A 12,058-nucleotide genomic window follows, 5' to 3' on the forward strand; every position below is an offset into this window, starting at 1 on the left:
AATTATAAAAATACCAGTTTTTTTGCTTCACAGTTCTTGCTTTTTTTTCTCTTCCTGACATATCAGTTATTCAGGGATCGTGTTTTACCATGTCTCTCTGCAATTTCCCAAGCCAAGGTTTGGTCAATGAAACATTAGATCATAATGAAACAGCAGCAGTTATGTGCTCAGAAATGCAAGTAGCCCTTTTTACTATGGTTTTGCTCTTATCCAATTTCAAAGGTTCACTAGAAGACTTGTGAAACTAACCCACTCGAAGTGTGAATCAAAAGCTTGGTCTGTGCTCATAAGCTGTGCTGGAGAAGGAAATCTGTCTGTCCTCTGTGCTGAGTCAAGCTATTAACCCACCCAAAACACACGTACGGGGAATTTACTGAGCACTCACTTCTTACCATGTCTGGCCTTGCTCCTGCCAGTCTGACACAGATCCTGGCTTCCACCCCCTCTCGTCTGCGCCTCCCATTTGTTTTTCTCTAGCTCCCCTTTGCACTCTTGCTCATGGAATGGGAAATTCTGCAAGACAGAGGCAGCCCAATGCCCACAAACTTCCAAAGTGTCAGCACTGGGCTCCTGCACCTTCCCAAGCCTCAGAGGCTTCCCAATCTCTCTACAAAACCCACATTTCTACTCACTGCAATCAATTCACTTCTTCCCAGTGTCTGGCAAAGGAGAACCCACAACTCAAATGTTCTCTCAGCCTGGGACACTGATCTGCCTGCGACAGAGTCAGCACCTTCCTCTGGGACTTCCACTTTACAGCTGTTGTCCAAGGCCTGAGGTTGGGAGCAATAATGGGATTTGTGGCCTGCAAAGCACTGATCTGGATGCTGTTACCTTGATAGAAATTTAAAAAAAATAGTAATTATTACTAGTCAACAAACCCCCACACTTTCTACAACGGAATTAAAAAAACCAACCAAACAAAAACAAAACACTTCCTTTGGCCCAAATTGTCCGTTGTGCAAAAAGTGCTTTGTTATTACCAGCACTTTCCTGAAAGGTCAACATTCAGGGTATGATTTTCTGTGTTTGATTGAAAAGCCCCAAAGCATCCAGTACATTATTTTCAAGAGTTTTTCATAGGAAAAAACTAAAAAAAAAAAAAGCCCCAACTTTATTTTTCCCCTTCTCTCTTCTCTTTCTTTTGCACCAGATGAGTTCCACACACCATCTAATATAGTCAGGTCTTGGAGTGAAGACCTATTTTGTTTCCTGCAAAGGGACACTCTGTTCTGGGAGCAGACCACCACATCTACATACAAGAACTTGAGCAATGAACAGTCAGAGCAGAACAACATGTTTTTTGAACATGACAAATAATAAAAGCAGAGATGGGAGAGATAAGTACCATTTACATATTTAAATACTTACAAACTTGACTCTGGTTGACAAATTATATTTAAAAAATGATTGAGGGAGAAAAACATTTTGAAAGGTATTGATATTTTAAAAGTTAGGCAGTGTGTTAATTTTAGAATAGAGCTGTTGTTTCATACTGTGTACATGTTAAATAGGAAAGATGTGGGGAAAAAATTTTGCCCTGAAGATGAAACAGAATCTTTGGTCTGAGCTTGCCTTTTGCTGACTCAGAACAAAGTAGTGTGTGTGAAGGGGTCACACTGGAGGAAAATAAAACTGAACCCTGAAACATTTCACACCAGTGTTTTGCTCTTGTTATTTTTTCTTTATTGCAGCTCAGCTACCAGATCAAGGATGTATTACTTACATGTTATTTATGCTTTTGTAATTAATGGGTATGAGCATCATTAGTGACCTCTTGCATCATCATCACCACCACATGCTTTCATATTCAAAGTGTATCCGAGGGCCTAAGCAGGCAAAAAAGGAACAAAATTGTTTGTTGTAGCAACAGCTCTTTCATTTTTTGCCGGGAAAACTCCTCGTGGCCTCCAGACACTTTATAAACAGGAGGAACCACTTTGGAGAAAGGGAAGATGCTGATTCAGTTTCCTCCCCCCAGAGAACAAGAGGGTGAAAATATCCCGTGGTCATATGAGGAAAACACTAAATTAAACATCTTAAATGTCCATTCAATTAGGCTTGAAGTAGCTTAGTATTTGAGGATAATGGGAGTTATTTACAAGGGATTGTCAGTTATATAAATATAAAATAGAAATATTAAATAAAAATAGAAATAGAAATATATAAATATTAAATATAAATAAATATTCCTGTAATCTGACCATTCCCCATTCATCACTCAGTGCTTCAGTACAATTTTGCAGCTGCCCCGCACCAGGGTTGTAGCCCTGGACACACACTCAGCCTCTGGCTGGTTAACCCGTATGTCCAAGCCAGCCTCAGTGTTTCCTCAGTGCTTTTTCCTGCTGCTCCCATCTCCTCAGTGCTCCACACCCTCTCTCACAGATTTGGCAACGACTGTCTGCTCCTGCTGCTGCCCGGGTATTCTGCCTGTGCTTGACCTTATGGGAAGAATCCAGCCCCGACTGAAACGCACACGAAAGCCCCAGACAACGATGCTAATTTGTTTATACCCCTTCATTACTTAATACAAAACATAAAGCAGCTCATCTGCTGCTAAGAGGTTCCAGCTGCCCCTCCTTCTGAAGCACGAGTTCAGCTTTCCATGGGACTTCTCAGGAAAGAAGGGAGCTCATGCTTGAGATTACTGCCCAAGAAAGGAGGAGAAGGTTTGAAAACCTCCCCTTCTCTCCCCTACATTTATATTTTTTACAGAAGAGCAGGTCTGGGAAGGTGAAGGGGTGGCACACAGCACTTTCCCAATTGTCAGACAGTGCAAAAATGCAGCCAAATTCCTCATCCAGCAGTGACCCATTTACCTTCAGGCAGAGATGGAGATCTCATTAGATACTGTAAAACATCCCAAAACTTTTTTTTTCTTTTTTTCCCTTGTCTCACAGCCTGGGTGTTCATAAGCCTTAACTTGTGAAAGCTCTATTCTCACCTGCTCCTCTGGCTGTGCTGGGTTTGCACCTTGCACTGCTTCTTTCTACCAGAAAAATCAGTAGTTTTGACAAAATCTGTAACACCAAAGTAGGCTGACAAGCCACTGAGATGTTTGAAGGTGCTTCTTAAAGCTTTAAGACCATAAAGTTGTTTACAACCAGTAAAACAGCAACAAAAAAAAAAGTCTTGGGCTGCAAGACCACTGGGCTGGTAATCAGATTTTTGTGAGGCTCTTTTTGTAAATATAATTTACCTTCAATTCTGTAAAACTCAATTTCTTTGTTCTTTTGTTTTCTTGAAAAATTATTTCTGCTCCTAGCAGAGCATTTACTTTTAGATGAACAAACATGCTGTGAGAACTGTGGCAGTGGGAACTAAAATGACAGCAAAGCTCTGCTTGGGGAAAAAAGAAGGGAGTATCCGATCCAGGGAAAACAAGGTAATACACCCACATTTGAGAGATGAATCATGAAAACAAGAAAGAATTAACCCCTGAGGCTTATTTTAAACTACAAAATAAAGTTTTCCATGGGAGAAAAGCAGACAAATCGGATGTTAGGTTGAAGGATGGGCAAGCTGGAGAGGGGAGCCTGGCCATCCCCAGGGTCTGGGTGGAAGCTCCGTCCTGCCTGTAAGCTGCTTTCTGCAGTCCTGGATCCTAAGGCTGTTTTCCAAACTTCTCTTGACAGCACAGGTTTCACCAAGCATGAACCTGAAAGTTAGAAGGAGAAGAGAGTTAATGGCAGTGCTGATCTGACCTGTTCATGTTTCTGTTTGGAAGAATGTGTTGCTCTTTTTGTGTTAGCATGCTCGTAGTTAGTTTTTAATTCCTGTTCCTCTATAACCTTAAAAATAAAGGATCTCTTTCACAGAAGACTGTTGCAGCTAGCTCAGACCAAGGATATCCAACACCCCCCCAACTCCAACAGAGTTCCTGAGCTGAGAAATGTTGTTATCCAGCTACATAACAGTTCATCGGATACATAAAGTGCTGCTTTGTAGTTTGTGATTTAGCAACCAGGAATTTCACATGCTGATGTGCAAGTGTGTGTGTGTGTGTGTGTGTGTGTGTGTTTGTGTAAGGGGAGCAATCTTTCATTGTTTCTTTTCAAAGGAAGCCCATGAGCATCATAATTTGGTTACTGAGACAATTTATGTTGAACAGCTTTGATTCAGATTCAGGTAATGGACTGGTGGCCACTGAGAAGCTTAAAAAGTTAAAAGTTTCAGGATATTCAATGGAAATACAAAAAGTTTCAGGTAAAAAAAAAGAAAGTTACTGTATCTGGAGTCCACCTACCCCAACTATTCCAATTATAAGCAAACGTCAGAGGGGGGTTTACCTTGGCAGAGCAGCTGTTAATCTGAATTCTGATACAGCTGCTCTGTCCCAGTCACTCAGATCTGCAAAAATGCTTGCTGATCTCCTCCCATGGGAATTAATGCTGTTAGGAGACTGTGATCATGAAAATGCAATGAAGAGCAAAGCTTTGGGTGTTTCTTTTTTGTTTCTCATGCAGAGGGACAAAGTACCCCAGAGACAGCAGGCTCTTCGACTTGCATCCTGTCAGAACTAAAATCCTACTCAATCCCACTACCTACTGAAATGCTCCACAGCAGCCCTGCCCTGGAAGAGTCTGTGCTGATGACAATGGCTTCTTCAGGTGTCACCAGGAGCCTGATTTATCCAGCAGTACCTTGGTTCTCACCAGTGGCCAGGTGGCCTAAGGAAGTACGGTTCTAATTTTAGTCTGAGACAAAAAAAACAGCTATGAAAATACACCCATTTTCACTTGTCACCCAAAGGGTCTCTACAGAATCTTAATTTTCATATCAAAAGCTCCTTTTCAGAAAAGAACTGCACTGTGGAGAACCACAGCATGTTTTTCAGTCATGGAGGCTGGAGGATACTTTCTTGGGGGTATGTTCACAAAACATTTAGCTACAATTTTTTGGTTTTTTTCACCAATCCTGAGATTTTCAGAAACATTTCTCCATAATTATTTCTCTAACATTCCCTCAGTACCCTTTAACTAGGATTCTGGCTTAAGCACAGTAGATGCTACCACTGGGCAGATATTCATCTGGACAGCTACCCAAATTCCCTTGGATCCAAGCAGTTGGATAGCTCAAGCCTGGAAGCATTCTAGAGCATTCTAGACCTCTCAGGTCTGCTGTGGAGTTCTTCTAAAACAGCAAGCAAATGTGGCTCCACACTGACCACAGCAGAGAGCAGCTTGAGAGCCAAGGTCACCTCCACCTTCTGCCTGACCCAGGACCAGTGGCAGAGCAAATAGGGAGAGCATGGATCTTACAGAAACAATGAAACAATGAACTTTCCATAAACCAGACTATTTTCAGGAACATACAGGCATTCATTCTTTATGGGTGTTAGAGCTTCATCGCAGGTCCCTGCTAAGTCCTGAGAGGATCCTCTGCTGTGTGGGGTCTGAGGATGGTTCTAGAGATCCCCTTCCAAGAAGTTACAGTTGTCCCCATTGTGGGACAGCTTCTCCAGAACATCAGTTCCACACACAGTTGTCCACCACAACTAAGGCAGGTCAGACACTTTGAAGCAAAGACAACTTTGCTTCTTTTAAACTGAATTCAGTTTCATCACCCAGCTCCAGACTTGTAGTGTCAAAATAATTTTCTCTCCTTTCCTAATTTCTTTGCTATGTTTGTGCTGTAGGACCAAGAGGACTGAGAAAAAAACAGCTGGATTTTATTTGAGCCTTTTATTCAGAGTCAGTTTTTCAACACAAAACAAACAAAAAGGTCTGCTTGAGTCCTGCTCCGTGTGTTATGTACAACAGCTCTCCCTCCTTCTCCCTCTGGACATTAAGTGCTTTGAGGCAAAGGCTGGTTTGTTCTCCGTGTTGGGGCAGCACGTGGCATATCTAAAACTTACAATTTAAAAAATACAAATCCCAGGCACCTGAGGCAAGCAAACTGCAATCCATGCCCACATGAGCACAGGCAACTGGCAACTCCGTAGTAAAACCAGCCAGGCCGATTGGAAACTGGCCAGATGGCAGCTACTGCAAGCTAAAAGGATTAATTATTTGGGGATCATGCCTGGAGAGCAGGCGTGATGAATGCAATATATAATTCCTTGTCACGACTGTATGTCAGCAGTGGGAAATAAGGAACAGCCTGTACCCTGGGATACAGTCACAGTCATCTTTGCTCTCTCTGAGGTGTTTTTTCTGTAAGACCCGGAAGATGAAAAAGGTCTCACTTTTTAGCCTGAAACTACTTTGCTTTCCTGCAATTACAACAATGTCCAACATCCTTATTTAATCTATGTCACAACTGTAGTGTTAATTAACTATTTTAATGGGTCTGTGTAATTAACCATGTCATGACTCAAATTTCTACAAGGCTGCTCTGTTTCCCCCCCCCCCCCTTTCAGCTTAGCACCTAAGACCTTGTAGCTGCCTTTTCTGACCGGGTATTTCACAAGATAGGTCCTACTGCTGCTGGCCAAAGAAAACTGCCAGCCAACCTCTGAGAGTTCCTAAAATTGTCCGGTCTAATTAAACGCAGTTTGTGTAAGTGGAAAAATCCACCGAGGAGTTTGCTGCCAAATGTCCCCCGCAGGGCTCATCTGGGGTTACCTCTCCGCCGTGCCTCAGCAGCGGGGGCTCGGCCACCCTCTCCCACCTCTGTGCCCGTCTGAGGCCAGAGCTGGGAGGGCTGCGATCCTCCTGACAAGTGGGGGAATTCCTCTGCACGCAGCAAAAACACCTCCATGGCTTTTAATGGGACGTATCCTCCTCGGTGTGGAGACAAAGGCAGAGCCCCGCCACGGCCTGTTCCTCCCGCCGGGCAGCGCGGCCCTGGCTGCGCTCCCGTCCGAGCGGCACCGGCGACAGCCTGTTTTTGACAGCTCTGCATAAGCACAGTTATTTCTAGCACAGTTTCCCTGAGCTGTGCCAACAGGCTTTTCTTTTTTTTTTTTTTTTTTTTAACAAATATATTTTCAGCCCCCATCTAGCCCAAGAGTGCTATATTCTCCACCTAGACACGGGTGTAGTGTTACAGGCCCTGGATGAGGCTGTGGGCAGGAGGAAGGATGACCTGAGTTCTTGTAAAGCACTTCTACCATAATCTCTGGGGCTTTGCCCTCTGACCTGGGCTTAACCACGCGTGGTGAGAACACAGACAGAGCTCCAGCCACTTTGGCCCTGCTGCTTTTCTGTCTCCTCGTACAAAGCACCACTTTGCTCCCCAGGTAGTGCCATGGTGGGAGCACAAGCTGTGTCTGAGGGAGATGTTTGCTGAGCAGGACTTGTCGAGCCTGTCCCCGTCTCATCAAACCACCACAGCTCACAGCAGTGCCCTGGCAAGGCTGGATTGAGCTGAAAGGAAAGAAATTAAGCTCTTTGAGCAGCTGACTGTGCTTGCCTTTCCCAATTGCCATCCCTGTCCCAAACTCCTTGACTGCCACAGATCTGGGCTCCAGGGCTGCAGCTCTGCTTGTGGCCTTGTTAAGAACATCCCTCACCCTCACATAACCACTCTCTGGGGACCTTTCTCAAGTACATCCCTTGGTGGAATAAAGCGTACTCCTTCGGTAAACCCATCTCCTTTTGGTTGGACTTTGGTGACCCTTGTGGGTCCCTTCCAAATCAGAATATTCTATGATCTCACAATTTTTTCAAATCCTTCTTTTAGTGACAAAGGACATATCAATGGGTATCTGTCATTGCATCAGTTGCAGGAATTCTGCAGAAAAACCCGGATCTAGCTTTGGCTGCTGGATTTAAGGAGTTTCTGACTGTTTTTTGTGGGATATGAGTGTGAGAGAAAGGACCCCAGATTTCCAAGGTGCTTTTGCATTACAGAGAGCTTCCCCACAGAGCCCTCCCCTCAGCCCTTCCAGCCCCCTCTCTATTTACTTATGTATGATTTCTTTAGCTCTAATCTGCTACTTTGTTCTTGTGGAGCTGGAGCTAACACATAAATCAGACAAACAAAGCAGAGAGAGTCCTCTAATGCCTCTCTGCACTGTTGCTCCTCAGAGCCAAACTAGATTTTAGGAGCTTGTCTGTGCCCATTGCTGTTTTCTCACCTGAAACCATAATCTTCTCTTTGTGCTTTTGTGCTTTCTGTCACTTCCATAGCAACCAGTTGTGATGGCTCTGAGGATTATCGCTTCAGGAAGGAAATAAGCAGTGATGGAAGAAAGAAAGGACCTGTTTTTTTGCTCTGATCCTGCTTTTATGATGAGTGCAGATAAAATAGTGTTTTTAACTGATCTCCAGACAGTCCACAAACTGAAAGGGTCGTCACAAAGTTTGGTTTGTTTCCTCCTTTTCTGTGAGTCATTGTGTTCAGTACTTCTGGCTGAACCAAAACAATATGAGAAACACGTTTACCAAGAGCCTGCTCACCTTGCTTGGCTGACCTGTCCAGCTCAATCAGTCCATGCAATCAAATTGACTTTCCTCGGAAGGGATCACTAGTCTGGCACTAATGCAGCACAAAATATTTGCGCAAATTCCTCAGTAATAAAAACATTCTAAGGAAAGGACCTGGATAACACATGCTCATTGGTCACAGTGAAGGCTGGGAAAACAAACAGAATAGTTTTCTGAGTTTTTGGCTGGCTTAACTGGTAGAAGTCCTGTAGGTAACAGTATCAGCTTTGGAGAGAGACTTCTAGAGATCACAAGGATTATTTTTTTTCTCTCCAGAGCTTCAGTCAGATCAAGAAACTCAGATATCTGGTGTCATAAGAAACAACACTGAGGATACTGCAGGGAAAAAGGGGTAGGGTGAGCCCATCAGCCAAAATCTGCCAGGAGAGTACAGAGCAGTACAAGTCCCTCAAAGTACTGCAGGAGGATCAGGGGGAGCTGAAAACAGGGTTAATGATATGTGTGATCAGTCCTGGGAAAAAACACTGGGGAGAGACCCTTCCCTGGAGGAGAAGGATGGGAAAGGGGGGAGAGCAATGGAAATCTGTGAGCTGCTAGGGGAAATGCTACCAGAATCCAGAGTCAAACAGGGACAAAACCTCCTGTTTCCTGACTGCTGTCCTTTTGCTGCAGATGCTGCAGATGTGGCTCTGCAGGGTCTGCCACACCTGGGTCTCCACAGTCATTTGTGCAACCCCTTGCAATGCCAGGCATCAACACCCTCCAGCAGACCAGCATGGAGTGTTCTTTGTGCTGCCCTTATTGTCCTGAAGAGCCCCTGTAATTTGTATTATTGTTTTCCTAGAAGTGATGGTGTGTTCTGGAGAAATGTGCGTTATTTGAGGTGCTCAACACAATGATTTTTTTGTCAATGCTGGTTCAGTGACAAACTAAATGGAAAACAAGCTCATTCCTTCTACAGGGTATTGTTACTGCTAAGCCTGACTAATCACCCCCTGACAGCACCAGAAATCTGCTGGGGAAGGAGCTCCAAGGTGGGAATGGCAGAACCCAGATCCTCTCCTCAGGAAGCCCTTGGGGGAGCCGTGCTCTTTCCACTCCAGCAGGACTGTGCTCTCCAAGCCTGCTGCCCACTCCCAAAGAAGCCAGCTCCTGCCCAAGCCTGTGTGTCTCATCCCATTAATAAATGCCTTCTGAAGGGCACAAAACATCCACATGCTGGATATGTGTTCTGGTTCAGGGCTACAGAGGAGGCTTGCTTTTTTTTAATCTTTTCTTGGGTAGAGGTGGTTTGTTGTGAGGATTTCCTTCTGGTGCTGTCCCTGGCAATGGCATGCCCAAGGAGAGCAGCAAGGCTGTCTCCCCCTCTACCAGCAGCCTGCTTTCCTGAGAAAAGGTTCCCCCAGAGCCCTGAAGGGCTGGGAGACATGCTGGCACCTGGCTCTGGGCTACCCAGGAAGGCCCATCTCATGAGCCAAGTCAGTGGGAAGCAGTCACAGGTACACTGCTCTACCACAACCATGTGCTGGCAGCCCAAGGCAAAGTGGCTGGAAGAAAAAGACTGTCTTGGTGGGGAGTGAGAGGCGTGGAGTGTGGTGGGTTGATGCCTGCAGCACCACTCACAATTTCACTGTGGCTGCTGGGACTGGCAGGAAAGTTCCAGCGCCGATGTGCTCAGCGCAGGTCAGGAGGTGCCACCATCGCAGTGGGTGTCTGTGGGCTTGGGGCAGAGCTGCTAAGTTGGGTCCAGCCACTCATGTGGCTCTGGATAGGTGGGGTCACACCTTCCCTGTCTCCCGAAGTGCTGCCACACCAAGCTGACAGCACCAGGCTGGGAAAGGTGAGGTGAAGATTTGTGCAGGTGACCTTGAAAAGCTGGAGAGAAAGCCATTTGCATGTGTACTTTAGGAAATCTCTCCAAGGAGCCTAACGAAAGCTCTAATCACAAACCACCTTCAAGCCTCCAGTAATGACAAAGGGGAGCTTAGAACCACGAACAGGGTAATGCACTGAACTAATACATATTCACCACCTCTCACGTGGCACTTGCATCAATCAGATCTGCTTCATTCTTCACAGTCTGATCCAAGACAGGTCATGCATAATCTTTTTTCTTTTTGTTTGAGTCTGTGCTGGAGAATGGTGGTTCCAGTTCTGTTTACCAGGCTGTGCTGCAGTGATTGTTTAGCTGATGACTTTGGTGTGGTGTGTTAGAAAGGATTAGTTTCCCTGTGGGCATGTGCACAGGTACATAGAAAATGAAATTTTTTCTTGTTGAAAACTTCTGGGGCAAAACTAGGCTAGGATATATTTGGCAAAAAGCCCCAAAGGGACATTTTTCAGAATGTTACTCTTAAACCTCTTCACATCAGGGACATGACTGTCCTCTGTGTGGAGGTCTTTTCCACCACTTTGACAATGTAAAATGTCCTCCAGGGAACAGTCAACATTTCATTTCCTTTTTGCGAAACTTTTTTTTTTCTTAGATGAAAAGGAAAGAAAGACCAGGTGAGAGAATAACATTAAAAAAAACAAATAAAAGAGACAATAAAAAATTTACTAGGGCTTGTAGGGAGGACAACATGCAAACCCAAGACCGCAGGGTCACATAAAAGCAAGGTTGGAATAGAGATAGTTAGGTCACACGGTCCCATAAAGCAGGACCAGATGGACAGAAACCTGCTTTATTGCAGGTCTGAAACAGTCCAATGTGCTGAAAACTCCCCCAAGCCCTCCCTCCCCATAAAAGCTTGCCTTTTCCATTCACCTTTCTCTGTTCCTTTGGCTACAAGATAGCAGAGACCTACAGGGCACAGGTGGAGGAACACAGAAAGCTTGTGGTGCATGCAGACAAAAGGAACAAAAGAAAACACACAAAAAAAAGGCTGGTGATGTATGAAGCCAGTAACTAAAGCCTTTCACACAAGCTTCTTCCTTAATTACTGTATTTAGCGCCACTGGCGTAATCAAGAACACGGAGCCGTGACTGTTCAGTCAGTCGTGACAGACCCGGCACAGGGTAACCTCATCCCCGCTCCTCACTGCCTTCCCTGAAGCCTTTTCCAAGGGCATCCTTCCTTCTCTAACCCTGCAGTCTAGAAAATAAGTCAAGGGTGGATTCTGAGCTGTACAGGATGTTCTGTATGCTGAAATGACTACTGTCAGTATGCCACATTGTATCTATATTCTATAGATTCTATATATATCTACAGGTATTCTATACCTAGGAGCCACAAAAATCCCCTAAAGCTAAAACTGACCTGGCAACATCAACTCTGGCTATATTTCCTTATTACAATTCCTGGGGAAGCAGATTTCACTTAAAAGGTGCCCTCCTGCTCTTCTCTCTGCTGTGCATGCAGCTCCCTCCATCCAGCTGTGACCATCAATGTTTGCCTCTCTCTGCTCTAAGATAACTTTCAAAAATTACCTGGTTTAAAAAAAACAGATCTGTATTTTGGGTTTTTTTTGTTTGTTTTTTTGATAAGAGTTTTAGTAAGCTGAGACAATTAAGACCTTTTTTTTCCTCCATGCTCACCAAAAGCGTTGAGCTGGTGCCCCAGAGGTTTTGGAGAGTTACCTTTGAAAACAGGAGTGATGGTGAACTGCTGGCAAGGAGAGGACATGGACTGAGGAGGAGGGATCAGAGTGTGAATTCCCATTTTGTTGCTCAGGAAAGTTAAACCTCTACACATCAGGCATGTGGCTGTCCTCTACAGGGA

This window comes from Pseudopodoces humilis, chromosome 2 (genome assembly GCF_049639895.1).
Source record: "Pseudopodoces humilis isolate 2021_Gansu_Grassland_sample_001 chromosome 2, ASM4963989v1, whole genome shotgun sequence".
NCBI classification, from domain to species: Eukaryota; Metazoa; Chordata; class Aves; order Passeriformes; family Paridae; genus Pseudopodoces; species Pseudopodoces humilis.